Source organism: Mastomys coucha, unplaced genomic scaffold, assembly GCF_008632895.1.
Source record: "Mastomys coucha isolate ucsf_1 unplaced genomic scaffold, UCSF_Mcou_1 pScaffold7, whole genome shotgun sequence".
NCBI lineage: Eukaryota > Metazoa > Chordata > Mammalia > Rodentia > Muridae > Mastomys > Mastomys coucha.
This window is the reverse complement of record NW_022196913.1, coordinates 7,339,535-7,350,758: the sequence shown is the minus strand read 5'-3', so window position 1 is coordinate 7,350,758 and position 11,224 is coordinate 7,339,535.

Sequence of the window (11,224 nt, the reverse complement as noted above, 5' to 3'; positions counted from 1 at the left end):
AAAAAAAAAAAAAAAAAAAGAAAGAAAGAAAGGAAGCACCTATGGACACTTGATCCTTGACAAAGAGGCCAAAGCCATACAGTGGAAAAAAGAAACATCTTTAACAAATGGTGCTGGTCTAACTGGCAGTCTGCATGTAGAGAAATGAAAATAGATATGTATTTATCACTTTGCACAAAACTCAAGTCCAAGTGGATCTAAGGCCTCTATATAAAGACAGATAGAAGAGAAAGTAGGAAATAGCCTCAGTGCATTGGCAGGGGAAATTTCCTGAACAGGATACCAATGACTTAGGCTCTAAGATCAACTCTTGATAAATGGGACCTCATAAAACTGAAAAACTTCTGTAAGGCAAAGGACACCATCAGTGGGACAAAACGGCAACTTCCAGATTGGGAAAAAATCTTCACTAACCCCACATCAGATAGAGGGCTAGTCTCTACTCTGTTTATAGATTTTTTTTTTTGTCAGCTGCCCTATTTTTCTTTTATTTCTTAAATAAAAAAACTCCCATCCTTTTGATCTCTATACTACATATTAAAAATCCTCTGCCTTTTAAAGATTTGTTTATTTTATGTATTTAAGTACACTGAAGCTGTCTTCAGACATACCTGAAGAAGGTATCTGATCCCATTAAGGATGATTGTGAGCCACCATGTGGTTGCCAAGAATTGAACTCAGGACTTCTGGAAGAGCAGTCAGTGCTCTTAACCACTGAGCCATCCCTCCAGCCCCTCCCCTTTAAAAAGATTTGTTTATTTGATGCATATGAATGCTCTATCTACAATGTACATCTATACACCAGAAGCGGGTATCAGTCCACATTACAGACGGTTGTGAGACACTATGTGGTTGCTGGGAATTGAACTCAGGATCTCAGAAAGAACGGTCAGTGCTCTTAACCTTTGAGCCATCTCTCCAGCAAAATCCCCGACTCTTATGCAATACAAGTATTTTCCTTGTCATTTGGTATAGCTCACAGTATTAATTTAAGATATGTATAGAAAATTTATCGAGACAAAGAAAAGGGAGAATAAAACATTTCCCAGTAGCTTTTGAAGATCTGAAGTTGAGCCGGGCACTGGTGGCACACACCTTTAATCCCAGCACTTGGAAGGCAGAGGCAGGCAGATTTCTGAGTTCGAGGCCAGCCTGGTCTACAGAGTGAGTTCCAGGACAGCCAAGGCAAAACAGAGTAACCCTGTCTTGAAAAACCAAAAAAGAAAAAAAAAAATCTGAGGTTGAGTCTTATGTCAAAAAGGGTTCTTCTGATTCAAGATTATGTAACAAATCTCCCTATATTTTTCTCCTAGTGACATTTTGAATTTTGAAAATTCAAATTATTGGCTCAAACATCAACTTCAAAACAGCACAAAAGGTTTTTGTTTCCCTTGAAAACACCAAAATATCAAGCAAATAACAATATTTTCACAAATAGCAAACAAAGATTAAGAAATAGATAAATACCTACTGAGCCTCATTTCATTAAAACGAGTTTCCCGCTGGGTAAATAGGCAATGGGGGAAGTTTCTGACCTAGGTACTGCAGGCCTATTCTCAACAGAACGATAATTTTAAAAAGTCAATAGAAACAGATACATAATCAGCTGCTCTAATTTTAGAACTATTACAATGACAATTTCAAAGAATGTAAGACTTGTAGATATAATGGGGAAAGATAAAACTATTTGAGAAGACAGAAGAAAAATTTTTTTCTGACCCTAAAACACAGTATTTAAAACATGCCGGATACTATTAACAGTCCCTTGAGTTTTAGATGAGAGTGTTAGTAAACTTGAACACAGGTTGACTTGCCCATCTAGAACTGAGTGCAGGGAAAGATTGACAATCACAGGAATCATGGGGGTCAGCAATCCGAATGATAATGGACTCCTCATCAATGATGCCAACCGGAAGACAGGAAAAATCACTATCAATCCAGAATTCTACCACAGTACAACCACCTCTCCGAGACACACACAGATGGACAGGGCAGATACAAAAGAACGGTTACAAGTGCGGCCATCATAAGTTAGGAATAGCAGGCGTCAGACTCTGAAGGCACAAAAAGACTGTGGTCCTCAGAGTTCCTGTTGGGTCATGAATATTAGTGCTGTGTCCCCCCTGATAAGAAACCATTGTTCTTTTGTTTTCTCCAGCACTGGCTGTCCAGTGGCTGATAAATTTCCCCAAATCTTCTACTTTCTTTTCATTTTTCACTTTGTAATAACAAATCGCCACAAGAAATTAGGGGGAAAACTCTAGGCTTTGCAACCAGAGAGCCACAGGTATAATTCCTCTAAGATTTCTCACTTACAATTTTTCCAGCCTTGTATTTGTGACTACTAAATTTTGAGATGAATTCCCTAAATGTTAATTTGTGTTTTAATTGCTCACATATGTACTGAAGCCCAAAGAACTTGACACAAAGAAGAACACTATGTCTCCTCCTGGGATTGTGGGCGTCTAGGTAAACCATTTCCTTCTTGCGCACAAACTATCTTTCAGTTAAACTTTTGCCCACTCACTTCTGGAAGAATGTAATACCATCCACTGGTTTGTAAGGAATTCGAGAGGGCTGCCTGTGATGAGGTCATACCAGTTTGTAATATAGACAGATATAGCTGGGGGAAAGAGTCATGTAACAAAGAAAGGAGCAATAACGAACTGCTCACCGATGTGTGCCTTCTAACCAAATGGGGGTCTATTCTAAATGGCTACAATTTAAATTAACTATCCCCTAGGCAGTTAGCATTCATCTGTAGAGTCTTTCAGCAGTTTGGCTGTGACAAGAAGCTCATTGAAGGAGGTATCCCCTGCCGCAGGCCACCTTGCAGGGGTGGCATGCCCCCCACTTACTTTGGAGGCAGTGTTTTTGCTTTTGCCCCTACTCTAAAAACATTAAGATTGACATAAAAATAGATGACCTTTCATTCACACATGGTAGTTCAATGCACAACTACCATCTCTCTTCTCTGTTTCTTTTGACCTTTCCTCTTCTCTGTATCAGTTTTGCCCTCAGGTCGACTGCCTTCAGGAATATGGTAGCAGCCGGGCGGTGGTGGCACACGCCTTTAATCCCAGCACTTGGGAGGCAGAGGCAGGCGGATTTCTGAGTTCGAGGCCAGCCTGGTCTACAGAGTGAGTTCCAGGACAGCCAAGGCTACACAGAGAAACCCTGTCTCGGGGGGAAAAAAAAAAAAAGACTATGGTAGCTAAAGCATGGCTAGAAGTCACATTTAAAAAGAGGAAAGGAAAGAGAGGGTGGGAAGAGGAGGATTCATATGAGAAGAACAGTGTTGGGGCACCACCATACAGCATGTGAAATTACACTACAGATCCATAGTGACAAATATAGCCCTGAGAGAAACACAAAAATAAAAATGTACACAAACTGAGGAGAATGGTCCTGAAACAAACCCACCCAGCTACTTCTGCCTAATTTTTGACAAAAAAAGAGTACGAAATTAGAAAAAAGGCAACTTCTTTAATAAATGATGCTGAGAGATGAAGATATTCACATTCAGAAGATGAAATTATGATTATGTCTTTTACTCCAGACAAAAATAAGCTTAGGATGGGTCAACGATATTATCATAAGGCATGAATCTTGGAAATTGCTGGAAAAACGACAAAGGGGAAATATATCAAGATGTAAGCACAGGCAAAGTCTTTATGTAAAGGACTCCAGTAGCATAAGAAATAACCCTAAGAACTGGCAAGTGGGGTTGCATGAGTCCAAGCAAACCTCTCACCAGGGAAGGCAGTCACCAGCACGGCAGCAGCCCCTCCCCCCTCCCGAAGAATGGCAAAAATTAAATACCAAAACCAAAATCGTCCAGTCAACAGAATGTCTAAGGAAGTAAAGAGAGTTCTCAAGAGAAACACACACGACCAGTAATACCTGGGGAAAACATTCGCATCCTTAGCCCCCTGCCAAACACAAACTAAAACTATTTTGAGAGTGTTAAGAATAAAAATTTCTCTGATCTTATGTATTTTTTTGTTTTTAGATTTATTTCGTTTTTGATTCTGGGTAGGTTTGTGTGTCCCTGGGTGGTTATGGGTACATGACCGGGTTGGGAGCCCTCAGAGGCTGGAGAGATCAGATGCCCACTTCCAGCTGAGTTTCAGGAAGTTGTCAGCTGTGGGTACTGGGACTCGAACTCTGGTCTAGCAGTGCCAGCTTTTATCCACGGACTGCCCCCCCTTTCACTCTGAGCTTCTGTCTTTCTTATCTTGGCCAAAATGGCTGACAAGAAGAAAACAAAGGACAACACGAGTTGGTGAGGATGTGAGGGAAAAGAAACCTTTGTGTGCTGCTGATAAGAATAAAGCTGATACAGTCGTTATGGGCACTCATCAATTTTCCCTACAAAGCTAAGTATAATAATCACCAGATGAGCCAGTGCTACCACTCTTGGGCCTTAACCTGAGGGGCTATCACAGAACTGTCCTATCACAGAACTGCTTACTCACTGGGTAAGTCATGTAGCTAAAGAAGAGAGCCAGCCTAGCTGTTCATCCGCAGATGAATGAGTCAAGAAAATGTGTACACACAACTTTATTCAGTATAAAGAAATGTTAGGGGCTGGAGAGATGGCTCAGTGGTTACAAGCACTGACTACTCTTGCAAAGGTCCTGAGTTCAATTCCCAGTAACCACATGGTGGCTCACAACCATCTGTAATGGGGATCCGATGCCCTCTTCTGGTACGTCTGAAGACAGCGACAGTGTACCCACACACATGAAATAAATAAATCTTTTTAAAAAGAGGGGAAAGAAATGTTGGGCTTGACTTTTGCAGGAAAATGGGTGGTACTGAAAGTCTTCCTGCTAAACGAAATTGATGAGGCCCTTTGAAAAACAAACTGCACAGGTTTCTTCTCATAAGCTCTTCCTAGGGGGTGGAGGGGTGTGCACGCATGCGCAGATGCACTCCTTCCATGCATTGTTAAAAGGGGAGAGAGGAGATCTTAAAGGAGGGGGAGCCAAAGCAGAAGGTAATGTTATTCAGGTGCTGTGATAGGCGCAGGGTATTTCGGGGAAGCAGAAATGGAGCCATCAAGAAAAGGGCAATCAGAGGGAGGGCGTAGATGAGGGATTAAGAACACACAACACTGTCATAATAAAGTCTTTTGTCTTGGGCTGGAGAGATGGCTCAGGGGTTAAGAGCACTGCCTATACCGGACAGTGATGGCGCATGCCTTTAATCCCGGCACCTGGGAGGCAGAGGCAGGAGGATTTCTGAGTTCAAGGCCAGCCTGGTCTACAGAGTGAGTTCCAGGGCAGCCAGGGCTACACAGAGAAACCCTGTCTCGAAAAACGAAAGAGAGAGAGAAGGAGGGAGGGAAGGAGGGGGGAGGGGAAACTGCCTGATCTTTAATGAGATCTGACACCTTCTTCTGGTGTGTCTGAAGACTGCTACAGAGTAATTATATATAATAAATAAATCTTTTTTAAAAATCCCTTGTCTTATGTGGTACCTTAAACTAATCAAAAAGAAATTATTCCTCTAATTCAAGTGTATCTTTGCAAGAATCACATTTAATTGAAAGAAACTTCTTAAAGAAATGTTTACAAATGTTTGCAAGACTAGGAACTAACCGTAGCGTTGGCCGGCTGCACGGACTCAGGGCTGAGAGGCACTTTCCTGCACATTAAATAAAAATGTTGGTGTCAAGATGCAGACTCTTCAGAGTTGGGGCCTCATTCACTGAGGCAACTCCAACTGGTCTCTATGGCGGCTCGATCCCCTGTTCCAGTCCATCCACACACTCACTGTCCCCAAAGGATTTTCAGAGGCACAATTCTAATCATGCTACCTCTCTCTGAGTCTCGTGTGCCCTGGCCTCCACCTGGACCCTTAGCCTCAGCCCTCATTCCAAGCCCCTTTCTATGATTCCTGCCTTCAGCCTCTGTACACACTGCTCCCTCTTCTGGAATGTTCTTTCTCCCTTGGCCTTCTATTAAAAATCCCATTTAGCCTTCAAAATTCCATCCAAATACTTTATCCTTTGAAAAAGCCCATTGTCAACCAGGAGATGTTAGTTAAATGTATTTGAGGCAATATTAATAGATTTTAACAATGGAAGGATCTGAATCGAATTCCCATCTCAAGTTTTGATGGCACTGTCTGTGTGGCCTCATCAAGTACCAGGAAGAGACTGAGTTTTTACCATTTCTGGGCATTATCAAGTTAATCTGCTACTACTTCATTCCTGCTGGAGGACACATCACTCTAAGGGCCAAGACAGAACTTGCTTCCTCCTTCTCTCCCTCTCCCTGTCTATCTTCGTGTGTGTGTGTGTGTGTGTGTGTGTGTGTGTGTGTGTGTGTGTGTGTAGAACTTGAAAGAACTAATTATTTCCTCTCACCATGTGAGTCATAGGGGTGGAACTCATCTTATTAGAATTACCCGCTTCACCGTGCCTGCCGAGCCATCTCCGTCCTTCCTCCTTCCCAATCCCATTGCCAATCTTTTGGTGGAATAAAAAGCTATTCTCTTTTATGGAAACACCTTTTCTAACATGATAACCTGTTACTGACAATTGTGCTACCAACACAAAGTGATTCTGTGATTCCCTCTAATCAGCATAAGGCCTTAGTTCTTCCCTTTAGATTGAGGCCTCCCTATGTAGCTCTGGCTGATCCAAACTCTCTATGTAGACCAGTTGTCCTCAAACTCAGAGAACCACCTGCCTCTGTCTCCTCAGTGCTACGATTAAAAAGTATGCACAACTACACCAAGCTAACATCATTGTTCTTACTTGCTTCTATTCCTGTAGAACTGAAGTGGTAAAGGTGTGTATACTTTATAGTCCTTTTGGAAGAGCTTGGTTACTTGGGAGAGCACTGGGCCCAAGCCACAGCTGTGTTAGCTACTTTTTCTTCATCAGACCTCACACCACCTCACAGTCAGCTAGAGGAAACAACTGCTTAAGAACATTCTAGTTAATGTTAGCCCAGAAGCAAGAAGATAGGCACTTATTTGCTCTTATTAGTGCTTTGATTCTGAAAGCAATGTGTCCTGGAACAAGAGTCCAGTGGTTCACAATTCCAGTTGTCGCACAGCAAACAGTCAGGTCAACGCCAATTCTGTTACAGTTGGATGTGAAATGAGTCCCTTGGGCTTGTGAGTATAGACACATGGCCACCAGCTGGGGACAGGCATTGAGACAGAGCCTCACTGGAGGAAGTGGGTCACCAGGACTTGAGGTTCCTTTCCCCACCTCCACTTCCAGTCAATTCTCGCCTTCCTGACCGTGGATATGATGTGACAAGCCACCCAACACACCTGCCACCATATTTTCCCCTTTCTGAAGGGCAGCAGCCACTTAAAGTGTAAACTCTAATACGCCTTCCTTCTTTAAATTGAATTTCAGTCCCTACCAGGCATTTATCACCCACAAGGAAAGTAACTGGCACATTATGCTTGCAGAGTGCTCACATTTAACGAATCTGCTTTTCCCAGACATCATCTAAGAAGCTATCCCGGTCTACAAGAGGCACTTGATAAATCCCTGAAGAATTTAAAAAAAATAAAATAAAAGGAATTCATAAATGAATGGTGAAATTTTCACAAAAAAACAATTCATTACTCTTGATGGTTTCATAGGAACTCATCACAATTCTATAGAATATTCTTTTTATTTCTGTATAATTCTTTGAGCTGAGTTTTACTGAACCTGTGGCTGGGGGTAACCTCAGCCGTCTTCCTTCCTCCCTAGTCTCCTTATTTTTAGGGACAGTCTCTCACTTGCTGATTTGGATAGTCTGTGTGTCTAGCAAGCCCCAGGAATGTGCCTGTCTCCATCTTCCCAGAGAAGAGATTACAAGGTTATGCCCCTGCGCCAGACCCCTTTCTCTGGCTTCTGAGGATTGACCTCAAGTTTACTCTGCCAATTGAGTTCTAGTTCCCTGGCTCCCAACTGACTTGTTGGACAATTAAAAAAAAAAATCTTACTGGAAAAATGACTTCCCTATCCTTTAGCACCATGCCCTGTTCTGTGAGCTAGAAAATGCAGCCTTTTAAATGGCATGTGCATAACTGGCCTCTGGTGTATAATAAATACCCAAAGCGTCTCTCACCCACAGAAACATTAGAATTGAGGAGTGCTTATGGCTCTGTTGGTGAGATGACTACAGGGCAAGGCTTTCTTTCGATTTGGCAACAAGACCTGTGTTGTTTCTTCTCTGAGTCTACCTAGAATAGGCCTTTAATTGACATGGCTCATGGCAATTGCTCAATTCTGGTGACACATGCCTGCCAGGCTAACCACTGAGACACAGCTTTCTTGTGCTTCTTTGAAGGACTACAAGATAAGAAGATTGATAGATGGGGCAGTTTAACTAGAAAGCACTTATTAGTGGGAATTCAATGCCTGGCCCAAACCCAAATGACCTTGTTACATGTGTAGAGCTTTTTGCATACATATGTGTCTGTAGAATATAATGACAATATACAAAATATATGTAAAATATGCAAAAACAGTAATCATACACACACACTCGTATACAAAAATATAGTCAGTTCTTTCTGTCTGTCTGTGGATTCAACAAATGCAGCAACAAAAATATTCGGATGAGGCAGGAGGATCAGGAGTTCAAGGTCAGCCTGGGACACAAGAGACTGTCTCAAAAAAAATCAAGAAACATTTTTCTATAAAGTTCCTAAAAGAAACTTTTGATTTTCCACCTGCTAAGTTCTATACTAAGTCAACTTGAGTAAATACATTCACATGTTGGATAGTATATGCAATCTGATGATTTGAAGTATGCATGAAAATGTGCTAAGATGTCACATCTATAGAACCTGAGAATCTCTATGTTGATTACCTGAGTGAGAGGAAAGGATTTTCTAGTGCCAGTTCCACATGGAGACAGAAAGATGAGTGTGTATTCTCTGCTCAGTCAGACACTTAGCTTCAAACAGTTGGAGAGTAACATTAACTAAACGAAAACCCTTTTCCCCCCAGATCCAGATATTACTACACCTAAAGTTACATCCAGCACCGGCTCTTAGCTGTTCTTACTCCATTGAAGGCACTCATCACAGTAGAGCAAGGATAATGGGATACATAGCTTCTCTTCTGCATTCTTCATTGTTAATAATTACATAGAATCCATTGCATCTGAGACAGTCTTCACATTGGACTCAAGTTCGTTCTATGAAAACAGCACTTTGTTTCACTAGACACTAGACACTGACGGAACTAAGAGATGCTAATGGATCCAGACAAGGAAGCGAAAAGCACATCAGAGTGTGGAGAGATGTTAGCCAACATCGTCTTTCTCTTCTTGGGCATGTGGGAAGAGTAAATTTCCAAACATTCAGGGCAGTTAGGTGGGGACCCATTAACGAGTTTTGGAAAGTGTAAGCAAGTGGCATTCTTTGCTACAGGGCTAGGCCAACCATCCCATTCCACACCAACCATCCCATTCCACATCCATCTTCTACACCCTGTCTCCACATCTATGTGACCTGAAAGCAAAGATCACAAGACAGGAGAGCTAAACAGTAGACTTCAATAGGAGGGTGAGCTGTCTGACAGTGTTGTATGACATGCAAATAAGTCTACATAATTAGGCAAGAAAATGCTCTGTGTAAAGCCACTGGGATTGTAGCTGTTATAGAAGTATGTCCAGTTCTGTCATTGGTCCCTTCAATATACTTTAAAGGCATCCTGTGTCCCCAATATTCTAGAATCTTGTTTCTAATTTAGTTATTTTTCTGGCGATAGCAAACTGCTCATCTTTAACAAGTGGCCTATAAAAGATGGTAGTAAACATACCTTTAGGAGTGACCCTTTATTAAAATTTTTTTTTCTTCCTTCCTTCCTTCTTATTGTTTTTTTTTTTTTTTTTGTGTGTGTGTGTGTGTGTGTGTGTGTGTGTGTGTGTGTGACTGTTTTTTGAGACAAGATGTCTCTGTGTAGCACTGGCTGTCCTGTAACCTGCTCTGTAGATCAGGCTGGCCTCAAAGTCGTAGAGATACACCTGCCTTTGCCTCCCAAGGACATGTGCCAGTATTCAGGGCCCTAGATGATGCCCTTAACAAACAAAGGGTTCAAGTTCGTGACTGAAGATCTCAGCTCATTTGCCTCATGAAGAAACAACTTTAGGGAACATTCTGCATATTATTTTGAGTTCTGACCAAGAGCAAGGTCCCAGCAGTTACTTCTTCATTAGTGCAAGCCTGATGCTTCCTCCTTCTTATTGATTTTCTCACTTGCTCCTTGAGCTTTCTGGGATCACTTTTCAGATGATCTACTAGCATCTGTTTCCCTATTTTACTGCACTACTGTTGTGTGGAGCCAAATGAGTGACCACACGGAATAAATCTAGCATTCCTTTCTCTCATGCAGGAAAAAAAGAGGAATGAATAAAGTATGTAGTGTACATACTTTTTGTATGGATTGCAAATATAATTTGATCTGTAAATAGCCTTCGTGATTGAACCACTAAATTCATTAAATGCCTTGGGCTAAGAAACCCAGCTAAATAAAAGAATTTGAGCAAGCCAGCAAGCAGTGTTTCTCCATGGTTCTCTTTCAAGTTCCTGCTTGAGCTCTTGTCTCCCTCACTGAAGGACTTATTATAATTTGTAAAGTAAAATAAACCCATTCCTCCCAGAAGTTATTATTCTAACACAGCAACAGAATGAAGGAAGAAGCATGGGGCCTCCGTGAGTACTCAGGCATTTTGTAGTGAGTCTGTATAGCTCCATCCATCTGGGCCATAGAAATAGTGCATCCATTCTTTCCCAGGCCCACTTGATGTATTCATAGAAAAGTATTCTAAAAGTCACAAAGAATTCATATTGACTGAGTAAATCTCATGAGATTGGGATTCCATTTATTTCTATTTTATTATATCCAGAGTTTAGAGCAATACTTGACAAAATAAGCCTTTAATAAATATTTACTGGATAGATGCAGGAATTTACTGGATAAATGCATCCACCACTTTATTACTACTGCTCAGATTAGATCCAACTTGCAGTTCTAAGAAACCAGTGTGGAGGGCTGGGGGCATGGGTCAGTCAGGAAAGTTCTTGTTGCAAAAGCATGAGGGCCTGAGTTCTATCACCAAGACTCGTCAGAGGGCAGAGTTTAATAGGTGCACACCTGTGGGGAAGTAGACAGCTGGATCCCTGGGGCTCATGGGACAGCGGCTTAGATGAGTTAGTAAGCTCTGGGTTCAGTGAGAAACCATGTCTCAAA